Raw genomic sequence first — 17,347 nt, 5'->3', positions numbered from 1 at the left:
TTTAGTTACAACATGCTAAAATCATCTTCCTCTCAGCAGAATTCTTCATCTTTTTTCTGCCAGAGAGTAAATAGTACAAAACGGTACCATTTAAAAATAACAAACTTTTGATTGAAGATAATAAAACTACAATTCTAACACCACATTCACTTTACCCTCCCGTAGAGAGACCCTAGTGCTTAGAGCCGGCAAAGAGAATGACTGGGGGGTGGAGCTAGAGGGGGAGCTATATGGACAGCTCTGCTGTGTGCTCTCTTTGCCACTTCCTGTAGGGAATGAGAATATCCCACAAGTAAAGGATGAATCAGTGGACTGGATACACCTTGTAAGAGAAATTATCATTTTAGTCTGGAAAGGAACATCAATAAAAAAAATCATACATTTTAATCACCAGCTTGCTCCTAGTAGTGTGCGGCTACTGCTTTAACCTACATAGATATACTATTCAAAAAAGGATACTAAAAGAACAAAGTCAAATTGATAATAGAAGTGAAATTTATCTTAAAATTGCTCTATCTGAATCAGGACTCAAGTTTCAAAATAAAACCAACATGGATTGGATAAAGCATAACATTTAAAAAAAAACTTTCCAATCCTCTTCTGTTATAAAGGTTGCTCATTTTTCTTGGTGTACTTTATTAAAGAGCAATCCTGGGTGAGCTCAGGAGCGTGCACGTGTCTTTAGCCATCTGGCAGCAGTATTTGCAACAATGTTTATAGCAATGTTATACAATTTTGCAAACATTGTTGCCATAGAATGCTAAAGACACATACGCACGCTCAAACTTCCATCTGGCTACCTAGATATACTCTTCAACAAAGGATACCAAAAGAAGAAAGCATATTTGAAAATAGAAGGAAATTAGAAAGCTGTTTAAACTTGCATGCTCTGAATCGTAAATGTTTACATTTTAAATTTACTTTACCCTTTAACAGTGCTAAGCTGAATTTAATAATTTTCAGTTTTTTTTACTATTTTCAAAAAACATTTTTTTTTACTTTTTTATTCCCCCCCCCCCCCCAGATCCCTAAGACGTACACCATTAGAAATGTTAGGCGATGACCTTTCCAATGGTTGGTCTTGGGGGTCTGTAGCTGCTTAGACCCCTGAGATACAGGTTTCTAAGCAGCATGCCCCCTTTTCCTATACTTTGTATTGACAATTTTAAATAAAGTTGTGCGGTGACGTCATCATGCCATTGCGCGTGACGTCACCCCACGTAACGGGAAGACCCGGCGATGCCTGTCACTATGCAGGCCCGATCGCCGGGGTAGAAGCGGGTGGTGGCCCCCAGATTGCAAAAAAGGTAGTCGAGTGCTAATGACGGCTCTGAGCCTTCATTAGCACTCAAGGTGTTAATTGGAGAAGATCATAATGACCACAAAATGATAATAATGGGAAATAATAATAATGGTAAAATAAAGGGAAAATCACGAGAGAATGAGCAGGAGGTGAATAGAGAAAATGTAATCCCCCTCTTCAAAACAGCAAATAAATTATATTTAGAGAAAAGGAAAAGATTTATGGGATAAACAAGGTAATTCACAACAGTAATATATATGTTTGTTTGCAATTTTATGTCTAACAAATTTTCTTCTGAATTTATAAGTGAATATAAAACCCCTTGGATGAAAGAATGCGAGTAAAATATATTATAGAAACATTTATTAGTCATTAAATGCATAACTATTATGCTGGTAGTCATAAAAAGCCTCACTAGACAAATATTTGGCAGTTATAAAGATTTTCCTTAACTTATTAGTTTATTGCATTTTATGACAATCTTAAAGAACTTCCTCATTCTGTACTGTGAGCTTATAGAATAAAAAAATGAAAATTGTCTTACTTTATAGGGACTTTTTGACACTATCCTAGTGCACAATATCTACTTATGATTCCTCATTACCTTGCATATAACTATGTGTGTGTTGCAAAGGGGTTAAAAATTTAAAGGGATAGAAATTTCAAAAATGTTCATGGGTGCATTTTAATTTGAAATATAAGCATTTTTTGTAATTGATCTCAATTGGCTAAAATGCTTCTAATAAAAGCTATTTCTGTTTTTCTGCGGCATATGCACATATCCTGTGTACTAGTATTCAAACACCATGCCTGCTCAGCGAGCTGGCTGTGTTGTGTTTTGCTTCTAAAGATGTAATTTGTGTCATACAAACTACTGCTGACTTTCTAAGAAGGTGTGGTGTTTGAATACTGGTGCACAGGCCTTTACAGGATACGTGCGTATGCCGCGGGGGAAAAAAACATAATAACTTTTATTAGAAGCATTTTTGCTAATTGAAGTATATTGCAAAAATGCTTCGATGTCAAATTCAAATACACCAATGTACATTTAATTTTTGACCTTTCTATCCCTTTAAAGAGAGCTCGAATACATCAATGCACTAGAGGGACCTACCTGAATACATCCAGTAAGCCAATGACAAGAGGAATATGTGGGCAGCCACCTATCACCAGCTGACACCCAGTAATGTGTTGTTGCTTCTGAGCCTACCTAGGTCTGATTTTTAACAAAAGGTACCAACAGAACAAAGTAGACTTAAAGTGATGGTAAACTCCATTATTTGGAAATTACATATTTAGATTAGTTGCTATAATAAGTATTAAACCGCATTATCAATTCATTATTTTTTTATGTATTTTAATGTAAATTTTAATATATTATCAAAACCTTGTTGCGCCGCATCTCTCCGCCCCTCTTAGATGTTTCACTGAATATTGTCTGCGTTGATCTGGTCTCCACCCTCTCTACACGTCACAGGGTTCGCTTGCTCGATGTTAGGATTGCTCGGATTGCACGTTAATGCGCATGCGCGAATCCAATTGCATTGAAGGAAGCCTGTCTGGTGACAGGCTTGATGATTGGACGAAAGATGGCAAAAGGGATATGACGTGACGGAGGGCTGGCGATTTAACGGAACGGAGATATTATTTATTATGTCATTGTAAGTAAATGGCTATATAATGTATAAAGTGAAAATTCATGTGCACATTTAAGAAGAATGAACAAGATTGGTCATATATTTTGTCAATAGTGAGTTTACCAACCCTTTAATCACAGAAGGAAACTGAAAAGTCTCTTAAAATTGCAGGTTCTAACTGAATCAGTTAAGTTACAATTTGACTTAATGTCCCTATAACATTAAATCAGTAACAAAAATATAAAACGTGAAGAGAATTGTGAATATTGTTTATATATATATTTGTGACAGGCGGGTGCATGGCGAAGATTTATTTTTTATTATTAAAAGGGACGTGAAACCCAATTTTTTATTTCATAATTCAGAAAGAGCATAAAATGTTTAACAACTTTCCAATTTACTGTTTTTATCAAATTTGCTTTGTTCTCTTGATATCTTGTCAAAAAGCATACCTAGATAGGCTCTGGAGCTGGGAACCAGTAAAGGCTCGTTGGTGGTTGCACAGATACAAATCTTGTCATTGGCTTATTGATGTGTTCGGCTAGCTCACAGTAGAGCATTGCTGCTTCTTCAAGAAACACCACCAAGATAATGAAGCAACATTAAAGGGACACTGAACCCAATTTTTTTCTTTCGTGATTCAGATAGAGCATGAAATTTTAAGCAACTTTCTAATTTACTCCTATTATCAAATTTTCTTCATTCTCTTGGTATATTTATTTGAAATGCAAGAATGTAAGGCTCATTTTTGGTGAACAACCTGGGTTGTCCTTGCTGATTGGTGGATAAATTCATCCACCAATAAAAAATTGCTGTCCAGAGATTTCTGAAACAGAAAAAAAAAGCTTAGATGCCTTCTTTTTCAAATAAAGATAGCAAGCGAACGAAGTAAAATTGATAATAGGAGTAAATTAGAAAGTTGCTTAAAATTGCATGCTCTATCTGAATCACAAAAGAAAAAAAATTGGGTTCAGTGTCCCTTTAAATAAATTGGAAAGCTGGATACAAATGTAAATATGAAAGAAAGCTTTTGGATGTCTTGTCCCTTTGAAGAGAGGTACACACTGTGACAGGTCAAGAATCAGCTAAAGCTACTGGGTCACTACATTTTCTGTTGGTCACTGCCAACTTGACCCTTATAACCCCTTTCTGCCCAACCCATGCCAAACCAAGACCATCACATCTCATATGGCTGTAAATGTATCTGCCCTGTCTTTTCCTGCTGCCCTCAGGAGATAGCTGGGCTGTTTAAAGCTATGATTACAGCAAAATTATAGTGTACAGGGAATGTGTCATTCATTACGCAATTACTTTATTCTAAGAAGTGTTCTGATAAACAGTAGACTGTACACAACTTCACTGGTGGCAATAAGAGAGTCACACACACGTATACAGACTCATACACATGAACTTTGTTCCCATCTATATGACTACTAAATATTATGACTGGTTCCAAAGTTTGCAAGAAGGCACTCAGTACTTGTAAACATACAGTGTGATGTAAACAAAAATACTTTAAAAGGGACAGTCTAGTCAAAAATAAACATTCATGATTCAGATAGGGCATGTAATTTTAAACAACTTTCCAATTTACATTTAGCATCAATTTTGCTTTGTTCTTATAGCATTCTTAGTTGAAAGCTAAACCTAGGTAGGCTCATATGCTAAGTTCTTAGCCCTTGGAGGCCGCCACCTATCTGAATGCATTTTGACAGTTTTTCACAACTAGAGGGCGTTAGTTCATGTGTGCTATATAGATAACATTGTGCTTATGCATGTGGAGTTACCTAGGAGTCAGCACTGATTGGCTAAAATGCAAGTCTGTCAAAATAACTGAAATAAGGGGGGCAGTCTGCAGAGGTTTAAATACAAGGTAATCACAGAGGTAAAAAAAAAAGTAGATTAATAGAACTGTAAAAAAAAAACACCAACAGGACAAACCAGTATAGGCTGCATATTTTCAGAATCTTGTAAATCAGAAAGATGTAAATAACAGATTTGTGTACTGTGACCAGATTATTAAGTTTTCACACATATTATTAAGCAATACTAAAATCAAAAACATCATGAGATTGAGAGGATTTTAGCCAAGACAGCTAAATAATCACATGGTGCAGTGTTATATTCTTAAGTGACATAATAGTCCAAATTAAAATGTGCAGGAGTTTTAATTTCAAATAAAAGACTGTTTGCAATATATCTGCATTAGCAAAAATGTGTCTATTAAATTATTGCTTTTTCTGGGCCATATGTAATATGGATATGCATTTATTCAAAAGACCTCATTTGTTAGTGAAATGAGTGCCAAAAATGACCAGAGTCTGTGGCATTTGGTTTATTTTTTTTACTGGCCTTATTAAACTAAAAGTGTAAAACACAAAATATCTGGATTTGTAATCTAACTCAGAAAAGATTGAAATGTTGCAGACCGCTACCATTTTTGGCATTCGTTTCACTAACCAATTCCGAATTTTGAAATATGCACACATTCTGCTCATGTTTCAATTTTAACAATTAAATCTCTTTAACCCAGAGGTGGGGGGAGTGGGAGGGGCCCTACACTACAGAAAATAGAGTTTGTAAAGGAGGGAAGGGACGCTACACTACTGAAAAATGGGGAATCAAGGTGGGGGGACCCTACTTTGGCAATTGCAGGGAGGGGGAGGGACCACTACACTACAAGAAGAAAAAAAAAAGTACCTAAGATGGCAGACACCATTAGGAGGGGGGAGAGTTAGAGAGCTGTTTGGGAAGGATCAGGGAGGTGAGATGGTAAGGGGGGATCCTACAATGCAGAAAATAGAGGTGAGAGGTGAGAGGGTATTCCTTTCACTAGCATTTTATAACCCTTGCCAACTTACTAACCCCTTCACTGCCAGGGATTTCAGAAGTATGGTGCGCAGCTGCAATTAGTGACCTTCTAATTAATAAAAAAACAATTGCAAAGCCATGCCTGTGTGCTTTTTCTGAACAAAGGGACCCCAGAGAAGCTTTTACATCAATTTGTGTTATAATTGCGCAAACGGTATGTAAATAATTTCAGTGAGAAACTCAAAGCTTGTGAAAAAGTTAACAATTTTTTTCTATGATTGCATTTGGCACTGAAACAGTAGCATGAAATATACCAAAATGGGCCTAGCTCAATACCTTGGGTTGTTTACTCAAACTAAATATATAATTTTGATAGGTAGATTTTTAAAAACAAAACAAAACAAAAGTGATGGCAAAAATGCTAAAAATTCACTGGTATTTTGAGCAAGTTTTTCTCTGAAATTCCTGGTAGCCAGGGACACACCCTTAGCATTTGTGGGCCCCTGTATAGCCCACCCCTGTCTCAACCTTCAGTGTTACCTATATAAAGAATAACAATATAGATTACATCTCGTGATACCATAAACACTTTTTATAAACTAAATAAAGGGTATAAATTGCATCTTCTCATACCCTGACCCTAAAATTGTGGGGCCCTGGGCCGGTGCCGGTGCCCCTCTCGCCCTACCTAAAGGCAAGCCTGCTGGTAGCAAAGGGGTTAATACTGATAGCACTATTATTGCAATTATAATGAAAGTAACCCTTTCCACACAGGAGAAGCATGAGTGCACGTCAGTATAGTGCTTTCCCGGATATAGTAAGCATTATATGACTATGAGAATACAGCTGAGCAAGTGTTTGCAAGCAACAATCCAGTTCTTCAGATTTAGCAATCAAAACAAAGCTTTGCATCTTGTGATATGTTGGCCAAATAAGGCATTCCGAGTAATTGCTCACAGACACTCCCTTTGCTGTCCAACCCAGTCTTAGGTAGATTTATTATAGTCTTAAAAATCCCTATCTTCAATGCACTTGCATGCTAGTTAGTAAATAGAGTCACAGTTGTCCCTAAATCAAATATCACGTAGCACTGAACACCTACCTAATGCATCACAGAATTAGAGATATAGCTACCTGTGGCATTTGGTCCAATGGTTTTCCTAGCAAGAATGACTTATAATGAACACAGTGGAGTTGATTATTGACTTTTTCACTTATATATATTCTTTCAAGTCATTTCTAACAGTAACATTGTCTATATGTGCCTAAAAATATGGGTGTGCTTAAAACTGACAGCAATACATCATTGCTTTGAGAAACAAACACACTGTGTTATTAAAAGGACAGTACAGTCAAATTTAAACTTTCATGATTCAGATAGAACATGCAATGTTAAGCAACCTGACCCTTTTTACTTTGATTATCTAATGTTTTTTGATTTTTATATCCTTTGTTGAAAAGCATACCTACTGTAGATAGGCTCAGATGTAGCAATACACTACAGGGAGCTAGCTGCTTATTTGTGGCTGCACATATACGACTCTCGTGATTGGCTCACTCAATGTGTTCAGCTAGCTCCCAGAAGTGCATCCTTCAACAAAGGATACCAAGATAATGAAGCAAAATTGACAATATAAGTAAGTTGTAAAGTTGTTTATAATTGCATGGTCTATTTGAATAACGAAAGACAAATTTTCGGCTTCACACACACACACACATATATATATATATATATATATATATATATATATATATATATATATATATATATATCCTCCAATTCTGTCCTTAAATGGACACTGTAGTAGAAAAATGACAATCTTTACTAATGTGTTTAACCTCAGTAAAAGTGTTAAACACACAGATAAAGTCCTTCTCAGGAGCCATAGAAAATTGCTGGTCCAAACAGGAAATAGCCAGTAAGCCAATCCACAGCAGCAATTACATGACTCTACCAATTACCTGCTGTGCTCAGTTAGGAAGCTGCAAAGCTTACACTTCCCGAGTGTAACTTTATCCATGTTAATTGTTCTTTAAAAATAAGTTGTAAAGTGTACTTAAGGTTAGATTTATTAAGCTACATTCACAGCTTTTTGGGCTATGTGGAGCAGGTTAGCATAAGTGAGCGTGCTGTCACATATTTAAAAAGATTATTTTTACATCAGGTGGTGAGGTTAATCACCCTGACACTTGCTTGTTCGGGATGAATGACATGCCCTGCTCCAGCGCAATTGGTTCAGCCGGAGCAGGGGGTGGCATTGCAAAGAAACCTCTTGTACACTGTTAAGTGTTGCCCTGTGGTGGCAATTGCAGGCAGACAGGTTCACTGCTTGCGAACCTGTCCACCTGCATGCATGGTAAATTTCGCCCTTAGTCATTTCCTAAAAACTAATAGAAATGCTTTGACTTTCAGCTGTATCAGAGGGATATCTATAAATGTTTATCTTAATTGGGCTAGAAAAATTCCAGCAGCTTGGTTTCCATAGCTACTAAGATTTGATGTCTTTCTTATAAATATTTGTGGAGGATACAACTTTTGTTTAGAGATAACTATAAATATTGGCTTACTGGGCAGTTGCTTCAACCAGAACCAAATGTAGCTTTCATTATAAATCGACAGATTAGCCGCACATTCTAAAATAAAATGTTTCTTGATCATTAAAAAAGCAACAACAATATGACAGAGAAAGGTAAAGCACTCAACAGATACATTTTGAATGTATAGTGCTTTATTGATAACAAAATCTACTGCAGAGTTTTTGTACCATCAATGCATTTTCACCAATCAATAACTAAAGGATGTGAACTTCAACCAGTGGAAATAGAAAAAAAAAATCAACCCTTCTATTGCTAGCACAGATTTTTGTGGTTAATATTAACCCCTAACCAGCTCACAAAAGTTTTTTTTTTTGGTATTTGATCAGAAATTGTTCACAGTCGATACCAAATGTATAAATATTATACCTGTATAATCTATCTATATATAAATAATATAATATGTGACTGTTTCGTTAAATGGAAATTATACTTAAACATCAGCCTATATAATGATTATAGAGGAGAGCCGCAACCAACAACCCACCCCCTAGTTCAGTATACCCTTGTCTGGCTCAACCTAATAGGAATATAATTAGTTAAATCAGGTAAACACATGATATGCAACAATATATGCTTTAATATTGCTAAATACACTATGCCACCAGCAATCAAAATCAACATTAAGTCCACAAATTAGAACTTAAAGGGTACCCTTAAATTCTCAGGGAGCTCCCTGTCAGTAACACCCCAGAATCAAAATGATTAATTCACTTTTTCCTGGGTCACAATACCAACTTCAGCTTTTGTAATCAATCAATTATGTAGAATACCATAGCGATCTTCAATAGACACCACCACGGCTGCAATTCACACAGCTGTGATGCTAATAGTCTATATTAGGATTGAACTGTTTACTGTCCGTAAAAAGTAACGCCTCTCTCAGCGTGGTTAGTAAAGCAGTACTGTCCGTTTATCTTATCCTCCTTTCGAGTGTCGTTATCATGCACGATATCCTTCACAGACTTACGTGGGGTCCCTGGTGTCACATCGCTCTGCAGGTTAGTATTTTCATCCTCCGTTGTAGGGAGAAAGCTTGTTAAGGTATTGCGGTGCGTCCTATGGACTAATTGAGTATCTGTGTACTACGGGTGTTTCATCCCTAAACACAGCACAGGGCTTCTTCTGGCTCAGTCAGACAAATTTAGGTTTTGTGCTGCACTCAAAACTCTGCTGCCCCCCCCCCCCAGGTTTTAGGCCTTTTAAGGCCATAATATTTTTTGGTAATGGTGTAACGTGACCTTTTTTTCATGGCATTTCCAAAGTAAATGTTCATGTTCAAGTGTGAATGTGTGTTTGTTTGTGTGTGTATGTATAGGGTGAGTATCTGTGTATGGTGAGCATGCGTGTGTAGTGCAGTTTGATTGTATGTGTGTGTGTGTAGTGAGACTCAAAAAGTGCTGCCCCCCCCCCGCCAAATCTGCTGCCCTAGGCAAGTGCCTTGTTTGCCTAGGCCAAAATACGCCCCTGATTTTTTTTATATACAGTCATATGCAAAAGTTTAGGCACCCCTGACAATTTCCATGATTTTCATTTATAAATAATTGGGTGTTTGGATCAGCAATTACATTTTGATCTATCAAATAACTGAAGGACACAGTAATATTTCAGTAGTGAAATGAGGTTTATTGGATTAACAGAAAATGTGCAATATGTATCAAAATGAAATTAGACAGGTGCAGAAAGGTGGGCACCCCAACAGAAATATTGCATCAATATTTAGTAGAGCCTCCTTTAGCAGAAATAACAGCCTCTAGATGCTTCCTATAGCCTGTAATGAGTGTCTAAATTCTGGATGAAGCTATTTTGGACCATTCCTCCTTGCAAAACATCTCCAGTTCAGTTAGGTTTGATGATTGCCGAGCATGGACAGCCCGCTTCAAATCACCCCACAGATTTTCAATGATATTCAGGTCTGGGGACTGGGATGGCCATTCCAGAACATTGTACTTGCTCCTCTGCATAAATGCCAGAGTAGATATTGAGAAGTGTTTTGGGTTGTTGTCTTGTTGAAATATCCAGCCCCGGCGTAACTTCAACTTTGTGACAGATTCCTCAACATTATTCTCAAGTATCTGCTGATATTGAGTGGAATCTATGCGACCCTCAACTTTAACAAGATCCCAGTACCGACACTGGCCACACAGCCCCACAGCATGATGGAACATCCACCAAATTTTACTGTGGGTAGCAAGTGTTTGTCTTGGAACGCTGTGTTCTTTTGCCGCCATGCATAACGCCCCTTGTTATGACCATATAACTCAATCTTTGTTTCATCAGTTCACAGCACCTTCTTCCAAAATGAAGCTGGCTTGTCCAAATGTGCGTTTGCATACCTCAAGCGACTCTGTTTGTGGCGTGTGTGCAGAAAAGGCTTTTTCCACATCACTCTCCCATACAGCTTCTCCTTGTGCAAAGTGCGCTGAATTGTTGAACGATGCACAGTGACACCATCTGCAGCAAGATGATGTCGTAGGTCTTTGGAGGTGGTCTGTGGGCTGTTTTTGACCGTTCTCACCATCCTTTGCCTCTCCGATATTTTACTTGGCCTGCCACTTCTAGCCTTAACAAGAACTGTGCCTGTGGTCTTCCATTTCCTCACTATGTTCCTCACAGTGGACACTGACAGCTTAAATCTCTGCGATAGCTTTTTGTAGCCTTCCCCTAAACCATAATGTTGAACAATCTTTGTTTTCAGGTCATTTGAGAGTTGTTTTTTTGCCACTCTTCAAAGGAGAGTCAAAGAAAACAACAACTTGCAATTGGCCACCTTAAATTTCTTTTCTCATGATTGGATGCAAATGTCTATGAAGTTCAAGGCTTAATGGGCTCACCAAACCAATTGTGTGTTCCAATTAATCAGTGCTAGGTAGTTACAGGTATTCAAATCAATAAAATGACAAGGGTGCCCAAATTTTATGCACCTGTCTAATTTCATTTTAATGCATATTGCAGATTTTCTGTTAATCCAATAAATCTCATTTCACTACTGAAATATTACTGTGTCCTTCAGTTATTTGATAGATCAAAATGAAGGGGTGCCTAACTTTTGCATACGAGTGTGTGTGTATATATTTATTTATTTTTCTACCACCCCTCTACATAAAGAAGTCTGTAGAGAGACTAATGGGGATAACAAAAACAGAAATAGTTCACTAAAATGTATTTTAAGAATTTAGGTGCTTCTTATTTTTTGATAAAATTCCTATTCAATTTTACAAAAGGAATCATGAGCAGAAGTGAGGTTTATTACAAAGTGATGTCAGTAAGCATCAAAAATATTTAGCAAAAAAGTCCATGTAATTGTGGATTCTTTATTAAAGGGATAGAAAGATCAAAATGGAAAAGTGCATTAGTGCATTTCGGGACACAATCATAATTTTTGAGCAGGCATGGTGTTTAAATCCTGATCTCTTACTCATTCATCACATATGTGATATGCTGCAGAAACTGTAATAACCTTTGCTAAAATCATTTTTCCTAATAGAAATATATTGTAAAAATGTTTCTATTTAATTTGTGTCATACAAGCCACTGCTGACTCTCTGAGGTGTGGTGTATGAATACTGGTGTACAGGCTCTCACAGCATATGTAGATATGCAGCTGAAAAACTAAAAGCTTTTACTAAAATCATTTTTGCTAATGGAGGTATATTGCAAAAATGCTATTTAAAGGGATACTGAACTCAAATTTTTTATTTTGCGATTCAGATAGAGCATGCAATTTTAAGCAACTTTCTAATTTACTTCTATTATCAATTTTTCTTCGTTCTCTTGCTATCTTTATTTGAAAAAGAAGGCATCTAAGCTTTTTTTTTCTTCAGTACTCTGGACAGCACTTTTTTATTGGTGGATGAACTTATCCACCAATCAGCAAGAACAACCCAGGTTGTTCAACAAAAATGGGCCGGCATCTAAACTTAAATTTTTGCATTTCAAATAAAGATACCAAGAGAATGAAGAAAATTTGATAATAGGAGTATATTAGAAAGTTGCTTAAAATTGCATGCTCTATCTGAATCACAAAAGAAAAAAATTTGGGTTCAGTGTCCCTTTAAAATTAAAAAAATATCCCTTCACATTTCAGTTTTGACCTTTCTGTCCCTTTATGATCTCTTATTGGCTGCATTTCACATTAATAGTTTGTTGCAAAAACAATTTATTGGGGCATGTGACAGCTTATAACCCAAGTGCAGAAAACCATATGTATGGCAGGAGTGTTTGTCCATGCCATGATTTCAGTATCTCTCAATGTTTGATTAAAATTCTTCATCCCTAATATTGAGAAATGGGGAATAATAGTGTTGCTGCAGACCTGAAGCCTGGGTTGCATACCCCTCAGATAGTAACAGGCAAATTCACCTTTAGCAAACAGAGATGCTCTGAACTGGAATTGCAGGATTTCTGCTAGGAGCACACGCAGGCCCTTGATTAACCACACACCCTGCAGTCTGGAGAAACACCCACCAACTAAGCTGTCAAAAGTGCAGCACTGAGAAATACAGAGAAAGCCAAGCCTGTGTTTACTAACTGTGTGCTAACCCAGCTTGCTTATTAATGGCCATCATCTGCACCAATCTCATCAAGGTTAACCCATCGCTGCCAGCCATCCTACTACACAGCCAAGGCATCTTATTTTCTAATACACAATGAGAATTTGGAATGGAACAGACACCTGCCTCTTTCTGATTAGGACAGAAAAGATGGAATGTTTCACTTCCTGTTACATAAACTGATTGTGTTTGCAAACATGCAACATATGTATATACTTCTTAAATATGAAGACATTAAATTATAACTGAAAAGTTCATTTACTTTTCATTATTTTTTATGTAATCTACAAAAGTGTGTATACAGTATATATATATATATATATATATATATATATATCCTGAATCCTAGTCCTAACCAATCATCTGTAAAGGTTACTCAATAGTCGAGTTAATAAACCTAATTTAAAGCAGACATTTAACCACAAGGATGCCAGAAAGATGTCTAATGCATCCCTCTATCAACCGAAGGGTTAAGCAACTCTTCATTTGTACCAATTACAAGTCTGGATTGCAGTAAACATCAATCAACAGTTTGTATCACATGAACCCAGTACAGGGTAACCCTGGGCATGTGAGGAGCTCTTTGTGATTCAGTCAGATCCCAGAGGGAGTTGTCCTGATCCTTTGTTGAACCTTCAATCCCCTAGATAGACAGCAAGCAAGCTGTGCCTTGCCATACACTGTTGCTATGTTGCTGAACTGCACAATCCCATATGACAATGTTTGCACATTTCTGCTGTGCAGATACCTGAACAGTATCAAGTTAACACAAGTTTCCTTTATAACTAATTTACTATTGCCATTAACTTTCAACATAGTACACACACTCTACAGTGTAAATCCCATTTATATTCCACACCATCTATATACAAACAACTCAACAAATATCATAAACACACAACTTCCAAAGTGCATCACACAGCAAAAACCAAAGCAACCTGGAACAACTTACCAAACAAATCTTTAAACACAAACATGCAAATTAACCCAACTACACAACTTGATTACAAAGTATAGTAGTAGCCCAATGTGCAACACACCACAGTGTAAACATAAAATATGTATCAGCTGCTGGTCACCCTCAATGCAGCACATAACACAAAATGCAGCAAACAAAATGTTGCACTTTTATGTCTATGAAAATCTACAGCACACAAAAGCTTCCTGCAACAAAGTATAGTCCATACACCACAGACACGTTTTATACAACAAACCTAATTACCACAAGACACAACACAATTCAGCACTCCCCACTAGAGTTTAATTCACTAAAACTGCAACATCATAATAAAGTTCTCCTGTATAAATTAATTTCCTCCATGATTAAATGACATTCTGCTGTTTGTGTTATACAGTGATTATCTGTCATGACATCATACAGAATTCATGCAACCATACACTTGTACTGTGCATCCATCTTCTATCTCCTCCAGTTACCCTACACCCCAGGATCACTGTCATTATTGTAACCCGTTAACTGCCGGTGGGGGCGACACTGCATCATACAACCTAAACATGGCCATCCTATAACATTTGTATAGACACAACACCAGCTTATCAGATCATTCATTTTGTATTAGAGGACAGAGTGAAAGGAAGATGATCAAATACAATAGTCAATATATAACATATAATGTAACATTCACGATTAACCCGTTTATCTAAACAACCGTGGTGTCATAGCCACTCACCTGCTATCGTGTGCAGTATACTGATGATTCACTAGATTTCTTGGAAAAAAAATAAGCAAATTGTATGGTTTCCCGGAAAAAAAAAAAAAAGCTGAGAGAGGAGAAGCGTCCAAGGAAAGAGAGAAACCTAGAGAGTGAGAAAATGAGCTGTGTGTGTATCCAGCATTCAAGGAGCACACTGAACAGAGCAGATACACAGTGAAGACAATAGAACGCACCCATTAGAGACGCCCTCTAATGGCCATTATTCGTACTGCAACTCTGTGTGAATGCGACAGGGGGGCATTGCCAAAACTCCCTCGTAATTGGAGTTATCTGTTATTGATTTGCACAGAGAAATATATAAATACACTGTATCATATTTATGCCAAATTAGATTATTTTGTTTGCATATTTATATGTAAATAGTTACAGGGATTACAATCCTCCTAGGGTATGTGAATGTAGTGAAGTTAATACATCATTTCAATTTCCCCTTAAATAAATGGTTTCGCTTTTTGAGATATGATTTGAATAACTGAAATATTATGTATAAGATTTTTAAGAAAAAGATATAGCAAGACCTCCTATACTCTCATGTAATTTGGCATTGAAATAACTCAGGGATATGGAATTCTAAATTGATGGCAGACGATGCACTTTTAAAAGAACTTTCAAATTCTCAAATTTGCTTTGTTCTTTTTATTACTTTGTTGGCGTACACCTAGGTATACAGTTCTCTGTAGTAAGTGATGCAACAGATCATAGCTGATTTTTACACGCTATGGCTTCAGCACTTGGTGGCCACTAGCCCAGGGGTCAAGTCCTACAAAAGTTTGTGTGTCAATTTGTGGCTGGGCTGTTATTGCTAAAAGACACTTTCACTTCACAATAATAGCGCTTACTTGACTGGGCTGGGGCAGATCTAGAGGGGCAGAAATTTCACAAACTGATTTGTGGCAAACGTGGAACTGGAATCTTATGACAGGGACAGGGACACTGAACCCAAATCTTTTCTTTTGTGATTCAGATAGAGCATGAACTTTTAAGCAACTTTCTAATTTACTCCTATTATCAAATTTTCTTTATTCTCTTGGTATCTTTATTTGAAATGCAAGAAATGTAAGTTTAGATGCCGGCCCATTTTTGGTGAACAACCTGGGTTGTCCTTGCTGATTGGTGGATAAATTAATCCACCAATAAAAAAGTGCTGTTCAGAGTTCTGAACCAATAAAAAAGCTTAGATGCCTTCGTTTTTAAATAAAGATAGCAAGAGAACTAAGAAAAAATGATAATAGGAGTATATTAGAAAGTTAACAGAAATTAGTTCAACACCTCTGAGTGAAACAAAAATGGAACCCAATAATCGAAAAAACAGTAAGGCTGATGAAATAAGTGTTAAAACTTCACCTTTTATTGAAATTCCGTGAGTAAAAAACAAAGGCACAGCACACAGACCTGGATATAACAGTTCCGTTTTCCTGGATCTCATCTGACATTGGATATCATTCTCAGAATCAAGTGAGTTTGTTATTGCTAGAACTGTCTAGCTTATGTTTCATTTATAACGATGAGTCTTGCGAATGTAAGGGGTTAACGGTCTTGGTAATCAATTGCAACAATCAACACAGGTTTACTACAATTGTTTCATAATTGGACAAAGCGATACATTGTCTCAGCTAGCACACACGAATATAATGTGCTGCTTACTTAACATTATTTTTGTGCTTTTGATCCTTGTATTGAATTGCACAGCCCGAGCTGTCTGTTTATATTAGAAAGTTGCTTAAAATTGCATTCTCTATCTGAATCACGAAAGAAAAAATTTGGGTTCAGTGTCCCTTTAAGTCCCTGAGCTCTTTGGTACAACCGCGTATTGCCAATGTTTGTCTATGGAGATTTTATGCACCTGTTAGCAATAGGTGTGACTGAAACACATGAACGCAATAATTAGTAGGGTTGTCCATATATTGTTGGGCATAAAGAGAATATATGAGTCTTTTCATTGGCTCATCCAATGTATTCAGTTAGTTCCCAGTAAAGTATAGTTGCTCCTCACCTACTATACCACAAAGGATACCAAGAGAATTAAGCAAATCTGATAATAATAGAAAAATGGAAAAGTTCCAGTAATTATATTATGTGGGGAGCAAGTGCAGAGTAGGGATTTATGGGTGGATTTTCAGGTGTTCCATGGGTGGAGATAGTGTGAGTGGGGGAAGAGTTATGTGTGTTCTGCTGTGTGACTGGATTGTTAGGGGTGGGTTAGGGTGAGTGGGTTGGGAGGGTTCATTTTCTGCCTCCAACTCAGCACAATGGGGTACAGACTGAGCTATTTTTGCACCTCTATAGAACCACTGTCTCTTGTTGTGCATTGTTGAAACTTAGCTCCTTCCCATTAGATGTAGATTCAGGTGCTTTCTCGTGCTTTGAGCACTGTATGTAGAACTTTCTTGCAAATCCTGATGACATATAGTGCTCAACACATGTGAACGCTCCTGAGCCTACCTCAGTATACTCTCATGGAAAGGGACCAAGAAAACAAAGGAAATTTGATAAAAAAAGAAATTTGATTTTTTTTTTTTTTTACTGAATCATGATAGTTTAAAGGAACATGAAACCCCTTTTTTTTTTCTTTTGTGATTCATATAAAGCACAGCATTTTAAACAACTTTGCATTTATCTTCTATTATCAAAATGTCGTTGTTCTCTTGGTATCCTTTGTTGAAAGCAGGGAGGTAAGTTCAGGAATGTGCATGTGTTTGCAGAACTATATGG

At 36.9% G+C, this 17,347-nt stretch overlaps 1 protein-coding gene across 1 annotated transcript in view; it reads right to left on the bottom strand.

Annotated features, from left to right (window-relative positions):
- Positions 1-14,755, bottom strand: part of PIK3C2B (phosphatidylinositol-4-phosphate 3-kinase catalytic subunit type 2 beta) — a 315,182-nt gene extending 300,427 nt beyond the window's left edge. The window contains exon 1 of the mRNA XM_053706696.1: positions 14,591-14,755. The gene's annotated coding sequence lies outside the window, so the exon portion shown is untranslated. The remainder of the gene's footprint in view (positions 1-14,590) is intronic.
- Between the last annotated feature and the right edge of the window lie 2,592 nt (positions 14,756-17,347).

The sequence above is a fragment of the Bombina bombina genome, chromosome 3, assembly GCF_027579735.1.
Source record: "Bombina bombina isolate aBomBom1 chromosome 3, aBomBom1.pri, whole genome shotgun sequence".
NCBI lineage: Eukaryota > Metazoa > Chordata > Amphibia > Anura > Bombinatoridae > Bombina > Bombina bombina.
The sequence above is the reverse complement of the archived record's forward strand: the minus strand, read 5'-3'. Positions and strand labels throughout refer to the sequence as shown.